The sequence below is a fragment of the Rhinoraja longicauda genome, chromosome 40 (genome assembly GCF_053455715.1).
Source record: "Rhinoraja longicauda isolate Sanriku21f chromosome 40, sRhiLon1.1, whole genome shotgun sequence".
Taxonomy (NCBI): Eukaryota; Metazoa; Chordata; class Chondrichthyes; order Rajiformes; family Arhynchobatidae; genus Rhinoraja; species Rhinoraja longicauda.
In genome coordinates this window covers 10,063,775-10,076,184 of record NC_135992.1, presented here as the reverse complement: position 1 = coordinate 10,076,184, position 12,410 = coordinate 10,063,775, and the positions used below count along the sequence as shown (strand labels likewise).

The 12,410-nt window shown below is 50.3% G+C and overlaps 1 protein-coding gene across 4 annotated transcripts in view; it reads right to left on the bottom strand.

The window, feature by feature from the left end:
* Positions 1-10,533, bottom strand: part of LOC144611317 (uncharacterized) — a 136,802-nt gene extending 126,269 nt beyond the window's left edge. For all 4 annotated transcript variants that reach the window (XR_013549509.1, XM_078430364.1, XM_078430365.1 and 1 more), the window contains exon 1: positions 10,432-10,533. The gene's annotated coding sequence lies outside the window, so the exon portion shown is untranslated. The remainder of the gene's footprint in view (positions 1-10,431) is intronic.
* Between the last annotated feature and the right edge of the window lie 1,877 nt (positions 10,534-12,410).

Below are 12,410 nucleotides of genomic sequence, written 5' to 3'. Positions count from 1 at the left end.
GAGTTTGCACGTTCTCCCTGTGACCACGTGGGTTTCTTTCGGGTGCTCTGGTTTCCTCCCACATCCCAAGGACTGTTTAGTTTAGAGTTTAGAGATAATAGCGCGGAAACAGGCCCTTTCGGCCCACCAGGTCCGCGCCGCCCAGCGATCCCCGCACATTAACACTATCCTATACCCACTAGGGACGATTTTTACGTTTACTAAGCCAATTAACCGACAAACCTGTACGTCTTTGGAGTGCGGGAGGAAACAGAAGATCTCGGAGAAAACCCACGCAGGTCACGGGGAGAACCAGAGTGTGTATAACAAGGGCTTTGGAAAGCTTAGGAAGTTCGACATGTCTCCGACAACTCTCATCAACTTCTACAGATGCGTAGTGGAAAGCATTTTGTCCGGGTGCATCCCATGGTTTGGGAACAATTCCATTCGTGACACAAGTAAAACAAGAATTGTGGACGCAGCCCAGACCATCGCGCAAACGAACCTCCCTTCCAGTGAACCTGTCTACACTTAACGCTGCCTCGGCAAGGCTGCCAGCATATCATATCATATCATATATATACAGCCGGAAACAGGCCTTTTCGGCCCACCAAGTCCGTGCCGCCCAGTGATCCCCGTACATTAACACTATCCTACACCCACTAGGGACAATTTTTACATTTACCCAGCCAATTAACCGACAAACCTGTACGTCTTTGGAGTGCGGGAGGAAACAGAAGATCTCGGAGAAAACCCACGGGGAGAACGTACAAACTCCGTACAGACAGCGCCTGTAGTCGGGATCGAACCCGGGTCTCCGGCGCTGCATTCGCTGTAAGGCAGCAACTCTACTTGCTATTCTTGCTATTGAGGGCGTGCAGCGTAGGTTTACTAGGTTAATTCCCGGAATGGCGGGACTATCGTATGTTGAAAGACTGGAGCGACTAGGCTTGTATACACTGGAATTCAGAAGGATGAGAGGAGATCTTATCGAAACGTATAAGATTATTAAGGGGTTGGACACATTAGAGGCAGGAAACATGTTCCCAATGTTGGGGGGAGTCCAGAACAAGGGGCCACAGTTTAAGAATAAGGGGTAGGCCATTTAGAACTGAGATGAGGAAAAACTTTTTTCAGGCAGAGAGTTGTGAATCTGTGGAATTCTCTGCCTCAGAGGGCAGTGGAGGCCAATTCTCTGAATGCATTCAAGAGAGAGCTGGATAGAGCTCTTAAGGATAGCGGAGTCAGGGGGTATGGGGAGAAGGCAGGAACGGGGTACTGATTGAGAATGATCAGCCATGATCACATTGAATGGCGGTGCTGGCTCGAAGGGCCGAATGGCCTCCTCCTGCACCTATTGTCTATCGTCTACCGCTGCGCCACCGTGCCGCCCGTGTGATTGTAAGTTGTCCCGAGGCTGATGGAGACTCTTGGCCATAGACACTGCAGCAGAGTGGTGTGGTCAGAGAGAGCAGGCAGCTCACAGCAAATGCCCTGCTCAAAGCATGCCCCGCGTCAGAGTACCCCTGTCCCCTGCTAACCACCCTGGGGCTTCGGGAACTCGGGAGATGAAAGATTCCCCGAGCCCAATTTAACCCAAAATAATCCAAATAAAATCTAGACACTTGGTCAAGTGAACTGAACTGAATCACTTTTAAAATTAAAAAAAATATCCATTGGGCCAGGCAGCGTCTGGCGAGATGGAAACAAACTTTTCATCGGCACGGTGGCGTTGGGGTAGAGCTACTGCCTCGCAGCGCCAGAGACCCGGGTTCGATCCTGACTACGGGTGTTCGTCTGTACGGAGTTTGTACGTTCTCCCCGTGACCTTTCACCGAGATCTTCGGTTTCCTCCCACACTCCAAAGACGTACAGGTTTGTAGTTTAAAGGTGGGCACAAAATGCTGGAGTAACTCAGCGGGACAGGCAGCATCTCTGGAGAGAGAAGGAATGGGTGACGTTTCAGGTCGGGACCCTTCTTCAGGTTTTGTAGGTTAATTGGCTTGGTGCAAATGTAAAATTGTCCCTGGTGTGACAGGCAGGAACGGGGTACTGATTGAGAGTGATCAGCCATGATCGCATTGAATGGCGGTGCTGGCTCGAAGGGCTGAATGGCCTACTCCTGCACCTATTGTCTATTGTCTATTGTCTATTGTGTGTGTAGGTGTAGGGTTAGTGTGTGGGGATCGCTGGTGGGCGCGGACTCAGTGGGCCGAAGGGCCTGTTTCTGCGCTTTTATCTCTAGACTAAACTAAACTTTCGTCAGACCTGGGAAAAGTTCTCTGTGATAGTTGAACGAGAGACAGAGCGAGAACAAAAGGATCTGTGAAAGAGCAGAGGGCAGATTAAATGAATCAAAAGACATTTGATCCAAAAGAGAGGAGGAGGAAAAGACAAAGGATTTAGGTTTAGTCATAGTTGCAGAGTGAAGTTGCAGAGTTGCAGAGTGCGCAGAAACAGGCCCTTCGGCCCACCAAGTCCACGCCGACCAGCAAGTCCACTCCGACCGCGGCACGGTAGCGCAGCGGTAGAGTTGCTGCTTTACAGCGAATGCAGCACCGGAGACTCAGGTTCGATCCTGACTACGGGTGCTGCACTGTAAGGAGTTTGTACGTTCTCCCCGTGACCTGCGTGGGTTTACTCCGAGATCTTCGGTTTCCTCCCACACTCCAAAGACGTACAGGTATGTAGGTTAATTGGCTGGGTAAATGTAAAAATTGTCCCTAGTGGGTGTAGGATAGTGTTAATGTACGGGGATCACTGGGCGGCACGGACTTGGAGGGCCGAAAAGGCCTGTTTCCGGCTGTATATATATGATATGATAATCCCCGCACACGAGCGCTATCCTACACACTGGGGACAATTTGTAATTTTATCGAAGCCAATTAACCGACAAACCTGGACGTCTTTGGAGTGTGGGAGGAAGCCAAAGTTATTGGAGAAATCCCACGCAGGTCACAGGGAGAACGTACAAACTCCGTACAGACAGCGGCCGTAATCGGGATGGAACCCGGGTCTCCGGCGCTGCAAAGCAGCAACTCTACCGCTGCGCCAACGTGGCCACCCTTGTCTGGCCTCCTGTAGACTGACCCCCTCGGGCCCTGTCACCCTGTGCCTAGTCAAGGCAGAGGCCCACTGGAACAACGACTAACACTAACCTTGGGGACAACTACTAAAGCAACGTTCAGCACGGATACAGGATGAGCAAGTATCTCTGCTGCTGGACCAGGCACCTTGAGGTACCTCCAGCTCAACCCAAGCAAATGAAGCAACGATCCAGCCCCTGGCTGGGCTACCAGGGCTTAGATTCCAGTAATTCTCCCCCCCCATCTATACCCTTCATGAGGCCGGCCCCCTTCACTTTTATCTGTGTGCCTTCCCAGCGTCCTCTGTTACAAGGATATCAGTCTCGGCTTTTCCAGTCCATCCACATCATGAAGAGACTTGTCGCTGCAATCACTTCAGTTCAATTCAGTTTTTAGACAATAGACAATAGGTGCAGGAGGAGGCAATAGACAATAGACAATAGACAATAGGTGCAGGAGTAGGCCATTCAGCCCTTCGAGCCAGCACCGCCATTCAATGCGATCATGGCTGATCACTCTCAATCAGTACCCCGTTCCTGCCTTCTCCCCATACCCCCTCACTCCGCTATCCTTAAGAGCTCTATCCAGCTCTCTCTTGAAAGCATCCAACGAACTGGCCTCCACTGCCTTCTGAGGCAGAGAATTCCACACCTTCACCACCCTCTGACTGAAAAAGTTCTTCCTCATCTCCGTTCTAAATGGCCTACCCCTTATTCTTAAACTGTGGCCCCTTGTTCTGGACTCCCCCCAACATTGGGAACATGTTATCTGCCTCTAATGTGTCCAATCCCCTAATTATCTTATATGTTTCAATAAGATCCCCCCTCATCCTTCTAAATTCCAGTGTGTACAAGCCCAATCGCTCCAGCCTTTCAACATACGACAGTCCCGCCATTCCGGGAATTAACCTAGTGAACCTACGCTGCACGCCCTCCATTCGGCCCTTCGAGCCAGCACCGCCATTCAATGTGATCATGGCTGATCATTCTCAATCAGTACCCCGTTCCTGCCTTCTCCCCATACCCCCTGACTCCGCTATCCTTAAGAGCTCTATCTAGCTCTCTCTTGAATGCATTCAGAGAATTGGCCTCCACTGCCTTCTGAGGCAGAGAATTCCACAGATTCACAACTCTCTGACTGAAAATGTTTTTCCTCATCTCCGTTCTAAATGGCCTACCCCTTATTCTTAAACTGTGGCCCTTTGTTCTGGACTCCCCCAACATTGGGAACATGTTTCCTGCCTCTAACGTGCCCAACCCCTTAATAATCTTATACGTTTCGATAAGATCTCCTCTCATCCTTCTAAATTCCAGTGTGTACAAGCCTAGTCGCTCCAGTCTTTCAACATATGATAGTCCCGCCATTCCGAGAATTAACCTAGTAAACCTACGCTGCACGCCCTCAATAGCCTTTGTTGCTTTGTTTGGAAATAGGCCCTTTGACCCACCGAGTCCACGCCAACCCTTTCACACTGTGCAGGAAAATAACCGCAGATGCTGGTACAAATCGAAGGTATCACAAAATGCTGGAGTAACTCAGCGGGCCAGGCAGCATCTCTGGAGAGAAGGAATGGGTGACGTTTCGGGTCGAGACCCTTCTTCAGACTGACCTTTTCACCCTTTCACACTGGCTCTATATTAACCCACGCTGCCTCGGCAAGGCCAGCAGCACAATCAAGGACGAGTCGCACCCCGGCCATTCCCTCTTCTCCCCTCTCCCCTCAGGCAAAAAGTACAGAAGCGTGAAAACGCACACCTCCAGATTCAGGGAGAGTTTCTTCCCAGCTGTTATCAGGCAACTGAACCATCATACCACAACCAGAGAACAGTGCGGAACTACTATCTACCTCTTTGGTGACCCTCGGACTATCCCTGATCGGACTTTGCTGGCTTTACCTTGCATTAAACGTTATTCCCTTATCATGTATCTACACACTGTAAATGGATCGATTGTAATTGTGTATTGTCTTTCTGCTCTGCCTCAGAAGGCAGTGGAGGCCAATTTTCTGAAAGCATTCAAGAGAAAGTTCGATAGAGCTCTTAAGGATAGCGGAGTCAGGGGGTATGGGGAGAAGGCAGGAACGGGGTACTGATTGAGAATGATCAGCCATGATCACATTGAATGGCGGTGCTGGCTCGAAGGGCCGAATGGCCTCCTCCTGCACCTATTATCTATTGTCTATTGCTGACTGGATAGCATGCAACAAAAAGCTTTACACTGAACAATAAACGTGTGACAATAAAATAAACCGAACTGAACCCTGTATGGTGACGACATTTTGTTCAAAAATAATTTTTCAATGACAAATAAATTCAATTCAATTCAATTCAACATCCAACACAATAGGTGCTATTTATAGAACCTACAAACCTGCACGTTTTTGGGGGCGCTGTGAACTGTTTATGTATGTGCTGTTATGTTTGTGTGCCATTGTATGTTGGTTTCTTAGTACCTGAACTGATGTACAGCACTTTGGTCAACGTGGGTTGTTTTTAAATGTGCTATACAAATAAAATTTGACTTGACTTGACTACAAACCTGCACGTCTTTCGGATGTGGGAGGAAACGGGAGGACCCAGAGCATGCGGTCAAAGAGAGAACGTGCAAACTCCACACAGACAGCATTGGTAGTCAGGATCGAACTCAGGTCTATGGTGCGGTGCCACTCGGGTCTTTGACAGTGCTACATAAACTATTTCTTAACCTCAGCTCCTGTTTAAAATTATTAATCCTGCCCTTTCTTAAAGTTATATGCTGCCACCAACCAATTCAGGTAGTTCACCTTTTCATTGTAATAGATAGAAACATAGAAACATAGAAAATAGGTGCAGGAGTAGGCCATTCGGCCCTTCGAGCCTGCACCGCCATTCAATATGATCACGGCTGATCATCCAGCTCAGAAACCTGTACCTGCCTTCTCTCCATACCCCCTGATCCCTTTAGCCACAAGGGCCACATCTAACTCCCTCTTAAATATAGCCAATGAACTGGCCTCAACTACCTTCTGTGGCAGAGAATTCCACAGACTCACCACTCTCTGTGTGAAGAAATGTTTTCTCATCTCGGTCCTAAAAGACTTCCCCCTTATCCTTAAGCTGTGACCCCTGGTTCTGGACTTCCCCAACATCGGGAATAATCTTCCCGCATCTTGCCTGTCCAACCCCTTAAGAATTTTATATGTTTCTATAAGATCCCCCCTCAGTCTTCTAAATTCCAGCGAGTACAAGCATAGTCTATCCAGTCTTTCTTCATATGAAAGTCCTGCCATCCCAGGGATCAATCTGGTGAACCTTCTCTGTACTCCCTCTAAGGCAAGAATGTATTTCCTCAGATTAGGTAATAACAAACATCTCCTAATTCCCTTTTTAGTTCATCTGCCCATAAATCTTAAATTTGTGTCTGCCCCCCCCCCCCCCCCTCCCAACCTAACTACTGACCCTCCAACTAGGGGAACCATCTGTGGTTTCAGTTGCCCCTGTCATTTTCAACAACTCTAGCAAGGTTCTCCTTGAATCTAAGATAGACACAAAAAACTGGGGTAACTCAGCGGGTCAGGCAGCATCTCTGGAGAGCAGGAATGGGTGACGTTTCGGGTCGAGACCCTTGGATCCTTGGGATTCTCCTTTTCCTTACTTCTCCTGGAATCTCTTCCTCCATCTGACCCGAAATGTCAACTCCGCCCTCTGCCCACAGATGTTGCCTGGCACGCTGAGTTCCTCCAGCACATTGTTTTCCCCTCAAAATTCCAGACTCTTCTCCCAAGGTAACTTCCTTGCTTGAAGGAAAATGAGTCTCTCCGAATTCCCTTTATCTCTTGCACCACGGATTGAACGATTCAGCAGGGAAACAGGCCCAAGTCCACGCCAACCAACGATCACCAGTTCACACTAGTTCGATGTTATCCCCCACTTTCTCACCCACTTCCCTTCGCACTAGGGGGGGGGCGATTTACAAAGGGCCATTTAACCTGTAAACCCGCATGTCTTTAGGATGTGGGAGGGAACCACCGTGGCGCAGCGGTAGAGTCGCTGCCTTACAGTCCTTGCAGCGCCGGAGACCCGGGTTCGATCCCGACTACGGGTGCTGTCCGCACGGAGTTTGTACGTTCTCCCCATGGGTTTTCTCCGAGATCTTCGGTTTCCTCCCACGCTCCAAAGGCGTACCGGTTTGTAGATTAAAAAACTGCAGACGCCGGCCTAAATCGAAGGCAGACACAAAATGCTGGAGTAACTCAGCGGGTCAGGCAGCGTCTAGGGAGAGAAGGAATGGGTGACGTTTCGGGTCGAGACCCTTCTTCAGTCTGAAGAAGGGTCTCGACCCGAAACGTCACCCATTCCTTCTCTCCCGAGATGCTGCCTGACCCGCTGAGTTACTCCAGCATTTTGTGTCTGCCCCAGGTTTTTGTAGGTTAATCGGCCTGGTACAAGTGTGAATTAGAGTGCGCAGGATATCGTTAATGTGCGGAGATCACTGGTGGATGTGAACTCGGAGGGCCAAAGGGCCTGTTTCCGGGCCTTATCTCTAAAACGAACCCCTCCCCCGCCTAAAAACGAGACCGGAGCACTCGGAGAAACGCCAGCGGTCACCGGGAGAAGGTGCGAATTCCACAGAGGCAGGTCGGGATGGAACCGGGGGCGTCAGTCGCTGGGCCACCCCATATTCCAGCAAGTCCCCCAAAGGCCTGACCCTCTCCCGTGAGATAGGGGCTCGGGGGACAGGAGCGATTACCTTGGGGGGGGTGTGAAGGATGGCCGGCACTGACCCTGGCCGCGGGCATTGACCGCCGCCGCAGCGAGAGCCCTGAGAATCCACTCCCGATAAAACGCGTCTCACAATCGGAGCATTCTAGTTGCTGGTGTCCGCTTGGCGCTGAGCCGAGCTGAGCCGAGCCGAGCTGCAGCTGCCACCCTAGGGTGCTCAAGGCCACAGGTGCAGCTTACAATGAGGGCACCGTGATGTCACAATGGTGGTGATGAAGCTGATGAGCTGCACGCAGCCGTGTGGGGAAGGGACACGAACCTGCTCAGTTGAATGTAGATAAGTGTGAGGTTATTCACTTTGGAAGTAAGAATAGAAAGGCAGATTATTATCTGAATGGTGTCAAGTTAGGAGGAGGGGGAGTTCAACGAGATCTGGGTGTCCTAGTGCATCAGTCAATGAAAGGAAGCATGCAGGTACAGCAGGCAGTGAAGAAAGCCAATGGAATGTTGGCCTTCGTAACAAGAGGAGTTGAGTATAGGAGCAAAGAGGTCCTTCTACAGTTGTACCGGGCCCTGGTGAGACCGCACCTGGAGTACTGTGTGCAGTTTTGGTCTCCAAATTTGAGGAAGGATATTCTTGCTATGGAGGGCGTGCAGCGTAGGTTCACTAGGTTAATTCCCGGAATGGCGGGACTGTCGTATGTTGAAAGGCTGGAGCGATTGGGCTTGTATACACTGGAATTTAGAAGGATGAGGGGGGATCTTATTGAAACATATAAGATAATTAGGGGATTGGACACATTAGAGGCAGGAAACATGTTCCCAATGTTGGGGGAGTCCAGAACAAGGGGCCACAGTTTAAGAATAACGGGTAGGCCATTTAGAACGGAGATGAGGAAGAACTTTTTCAGTCAGAGAGTGGTGAAGGTGTGGAATTCTCTGCCTCAGAAGGCAGTGGAGGCCAGTTCGTTGGATGCTTTCAAGAGAGAGCTGGATAGAGCTCTTAAGGATAGCGGAGTGAGGGGGTATGGGGAGAAGGCAGGAACGGGGTACTGATTGAGAGTGACCAGCCATGATCGCATTGAATGGCGGTGCTGGCTCGAAGGGCTGAATGGCCTACTCCTGCACCTATTGTCTATTGTCTATTGCTCCGTCCCCCACACACTCTCGCCCTCGATGGAATATTAGGGGAAGGGGGGAGGAAGGTTTAATGGGGATCTGAGGGGTGATCATTTCCCACACAAAGTGTGGTGGTGGTGGTGGGTGCATGGAACGAGGAGGTAGTCGAGGCTGGGACTATCCCAACGTTTAAGAAACAGTTAGACAGGGACATGGGTAGGACAGGTTTGGAGGGATATGGACCAAGCAAGCGCAGGCTTAAAGACCCAACCTGTTCAACCTCTCTCTCTCAGCACTTAAGCTACAGAGAGAGGTTGAACAGGTTGGGTCCTTATTCTTTGGAGCGTAGAAGGTTGAGGGGGGACTTGATAGAGGTTTTAAAAATTTTAAGAGGGACGGACAGAGTTGACGTGGGTAGGCTTTTCCCTTTGACAGTGGGGAAGATTCCAACAAGGGGACATAACTTCAGAATTAAGGGACAAAAGTTTAGGGGTAACATGAGGGGTAACTTCTTTACTCAGAGGGTGGTGGCTGTATGGAATGAGCTTCCGGTGGAAGTGGTCGAGGCAGGCTCGATTTTATTATTTAAGAGTAAATTGGATAGGTATATGGATGGGATGGGAGGGGATTGGAGGGTTATGGTCTGAGAGCAGGAAGATGAGACTAGGTCAGAGAAAGTGGTCGGCGTGGACTGGTAGGGCCGAACGGGCCTGTTTCCGTGCTGTAATTGTTATATGGTTATAGGTGGGACTAGTGTAGCTGGGACATTGTTGGCCGGTGTGGGCAGGTTGGGCCGAAGGGCCTGTTTCCACACTGGATGGCTCTATGACATCGCTCCTACTATAAACACATCGCTAGCTGCGGATGATACATTGTACTCCATGTAATCCATTTCTCTCCCCCCCTCTCTTCCTGTCTCCCCCCAGACACTCCCCCCTCACACACTCTCTATTTCCCTCCCCACACTCTCTCTCTCCCCCCCTCACTCTCTCTCCCCCCCTCACTCTCTCTCCCCCCCACACTCTCTCTCTCCCTCCCACACTCTCTCTCTCCCCCCCCACACTCTCTCTCTCCCCACACACTCTCTCTCTCCCCCCACACTCTCCCCCCACTCTCTCCCCTCACTCTCTCCCCCTCACATATTCTCTCTCTCCCCCTCACTCTCTCTCCCCCCCACACTCTCTCTCTCCCTCCCACACTCTCTCTCTCCCCCCCCACACTCTCTCTCTCCCCACACACTCTCTCTCTCCCCCCACACTCTCTCCCCTCACTCTCTCCCCCTCACATATTCTCTCTCTCCCCCCCACACTCTCTCTCTCCCCACACACTCTCTCTCTCCCCACACACTCTCTCTCTCCCCCCACACTCTCTCCCCTCACTCTCTCCCCCTCACATATTCTCACATGGTCTCGCCGGTACGTTGGTCAGATTACTGACGATGGCACAAAGTTCACTTTCACCCACAAGTTGCCAGCAATGTGGGGCGGACCGTGTGTACACGAGGCAGGACATGGACAACAGTCACGGCCTCTGGAGGGCGGGTTTACCTGGCAGTCACCTCCTCAGAGATGGTTCTACAGCAGAGACTGCAGGCTGGAGGAACGAGCTGTAGATCGCCCTGGTAAAGTGCCCTGGCATGCCGATCCGGGCCGAGACCGCCACATTGCAACTAAACAATCAGACAGAAAAATCTGCTTCAGACAACAGTTACGGATCAATCCTAGCAACCAGCCGAGGTCTACGCCACCTCACAGCTTGGTGAATGAGAAGCCTTTGTGAATGAGGCTTCCTTTGTGGCCTGCCATCTTTGACTTGATCCAAACTCCGCTGTGCAAATCCTAACATGCACCCATGAGATAGACACAGAATGCTGGAGTAACTCAGCGGGACTGTCTGAAGAAAGGTCTCGACCATTCCTCCTACGCCTGTCCTGCTATTGAGGGCGTGCAGCGTAGGTTTACTAGGTTAATTCCCGGAATGGCGGGACTGTCATATGTTGAAAGGCTGGAGCGACGAGGCTTGTGTACACTGGAATTTAGAAGGATGAGAGGAGATCTTATCGAAACGTATAAGATTATTAAGGGGTTGGACACGTTAGAGGCAGGAAACATGTTCCCAATGTTGGGGGAGTCCAGAACCAGGGGCCACAGTTTAAGAATAAGGGATAGGCCATTTAGAACGGAGATGAGGAAAAACTTTTTCAGTCAGAGAGTTGTGAATCTGTGGAATTCTCTGCCTCAGAAGGCAGTGGAGGCCAATTCTCTGAATGCATTCAAGAGAGAGCTAGATAGAGCTCTTAAGGATAGCGGAGTCAGGGGGTATGGGGTGAAGGCAGGAACGGGGTACTGATTGAGAATGATCAGCCATGATCACATTGAATGGCGGTGCTGGCTCAAAGGGCCGAATGGCCTCCTTCTGCACCTATTGTCTATTGCTGAGTTACTCCAGCATGTTGTCTGTCTTCGGTTTTAACCAGCATCTGCAGTTCCTTCCCAACATGCACCCTGTCCGGTTCTGCCCTCACCTCTGCCCAAGCCTTAGACTCACCCCCATCCTTGGTCTGCGCGCATATCTAAAGAACCTTTCTCTCAGGGTAGAACACACTGCCAGGGCAGATACAATAGTGACATTTAACAGGTCTTTCGACAGGCACAAGGAAGTGCAAGGAATAGACAATAGACAATAGGTGCAGGAGCAGGCCATTCGGCCCTTCGAGCCAGCACCGCCATTTACCGAATAGAGGGATATGGATTATGTACAGGCAAATTAGATAAGTTTAACTTTAGTATCGTTTAGGTACCGAGGTACAGGTGAAAAGCTTGGCATCATGATCGGCACAAACATTCCTTTGCTGTACTGTTCTATGTTCTGTGAAACCGGAGCACCCGGAGGAAACGTACTAAGTTATCATATATCATATCATATATCATATATATACAGCCGGAAACAGGCCTTTTCGGCCCTCCAAGTCCGTGCCGCCCAGTGATCCCCGTATATTAACACTATCCTACACCCACTAGGGACAATTTTTATAAACATTTTACCCAGCCAATTAACCTACATACCTGTACGTCTTTGGAGTGTGGGAGGAAACCGAAGATCTCAGAGTAAACCCACGCAGGTCACGGGGAGAACGTACAAACTCCTTACAGTGCAGCACCCGTAGTCAGGATCGAACCTGAGTCTCCGGCGCTGCATTCGCTGTAAAGCAGCAACTCTACCGCTGCGCTACCGCTGGACAAGCTAGATGCAGGAAAAATGCAGGAAAAATGTTCCCAATGTTGGGGGAGTCCAGAACCAGGGGCCACACAGTCTAAGAATAAAAGGGAGGCCATCTAAAACTGAGGTGAGAAAAAAACTTTTTCACCCAGAGAGTTGTGAATTTGTGGAATTCTCTGCCACAGAAGGCAGGAGAAGCCAATTCACTGGATGAATTTAAGAGAGAGTTAGATAGAGCTCTAGGGGCTAGTGGAATCAAGGGATATGGGGAGAAGGCAGGCACGGGTTTTACTGATTGTGGATGATC